At 49.9% G+C, this 1,571-nt stretch overlaps 1 non-coding gene across 1 annotated transcript; it reads left to right on the forward strand.

Moving 5' to 3' along the window:
- Positions 1-1,234: 1,234 nt before the first annotated feature.
- Positions 1,235-1,388, forward strand: LOC131271310 (5.8S ribosomal RNA). Its single transcript, XR_009180110.1, has one exon. It is a non-coding gene; the product is annotated as a 5.8S ribosomal RNA (ribosomal RNA).
- The last annotated feature ends 183 nt before the right edge of the window (positions 1,389-1,571 follow it).

Here is a 1,571-nt window from a genome sequence, read left to right on the forward strand (position 1 = left end):
TTAATTCTAGCTTGCCCTATGTGGAAGAGAGCATACATGAACCAAGAACGAAGGTTATGATCGAGGAATGATTCGACAACTAACCGATGGTATGAAATGTGAAGAATTCAAGCAAGCACACAATCAAGTCATCACTTGGGCATGCTCGATAGCCAACCTCATGACATTAACCTAGTAGAGCATGCAAAAACCAATATATATGTAAACGATGCCCCTCCCTAGTTCAGCGCTTCAACCAAGTGATGACTTCAGAATGGCTAAATCAAATCGGTTCAAAACATACCATCGGTACCCTATTGAAACACACAAGTCGATATCAAACCTCATGATTGTGTAGTCCTCCACTGGTCCACGCCGCTTCGGCCGTCCTGGGTAAAATGGAACATTCCAGCTTGCCCTATGTGGAAGAGGGCACATTACTCAATACTGTGGTGTGAAGTATAAAGTTCAGTTCTCCCCTGGTCCACGCTGCTTCGGCGGTCCTGGGTAAGATAGTTCATTCTAGCTTGCCCTATGTGGAAGAGGACACTTAATACTTCGTCTCTAAGCGGCGGCTTGACTCCTCCCTACGGGGAACGGGTTTACGCGCACAGCGGCGGCTTACGCACTATGGCAGTCATGGATGCCTTACGTTTCTATGAAAAGTGTGTTCCTCCCCTGGTCCACGCTGCTTCGGCAGTCCTGGGTAAGATAGTTAGTTCTAGCTTGCCCTATGTGGAAGAGGACACGAAGACTTACTGTGGTGTGAAGCATAAAGTTCAGTTCTCCCCTGGTCCACGCCGCTTCGGCCGTCCTGGGTAAAATGGATTCATCCAGCTTGCCCTATGTGGAATGAGGACACTTTATGTTTCGTCTCTAAGCGGCGGCTTGCTCCTCCCTACGGGGAACGGGTATACGCGCACAGCGGCGGCTTACGTTATGGCAGTCATGGATGCCTTACGTTTCCATGAAAAGTGTGTTCCTCCCCTGGTCCACGCTGCTTCGGCAGTCCTGGGTAAGATAGTTAGTTCTAGCTTGCCCTATGTGGAAGAGGACACGTAGACTTACTGTGGTGTGAAGTATAAGGTTCAGTTCTCCCCTGGTCCACGCCGCTTCGGCCGTCCTGGGTAAAATGGATTAATCCAGCTTGCCCTATGTGGAATGAGGACACTTTATGCTTCGTCTCTAAGCGGCGGCTTGCTCCTCCCTACGGGGAACGGGTATACGCGCACAGCGGCGGCTTACGCAAGTTAGTCACCCTCGGCAGTGGATCACTCGGCTCATGGATCGATGAAGACCGCAGCTAACTGCGCGTCTAATGTGAACTGCAGGACACATGAACATTGATAAGTTGAACGCATATTGCACGTCGTGGGAACCTACCATGATGTACAGATGACTGAGCGCTTATATTTGAGAAATGTATCGCATACATTTAACTACGCCGTGACACCCGTCACGAGACGTGCACCATGATGTTAACTAGGGTCGCGACGACCCGCTAGCATTAAAGAACCCGTGGTTTACAATATACTGGCATTGGAATTCGAAGTATTTAGAGCGTCCGTGTTCCCGCGTGAGGCGGAAGTACG

The sequence above is a fragment of the Anopheles coustani genome, unplaced genomic scaffold, assembly GCF_943734705.1.
Source record: "Anopheles coustani unplaced genomic scaffold, idAnoCousDA_361_x.2 scaffold_838_ctg1, whole genome shotgun sequence".
Taxonomy (NCBI): Eukaryota; Metazoa; Arthropoda; class Insecta; order Diptera; family Culicidae; genus Anopheles; species Anopheles coustani.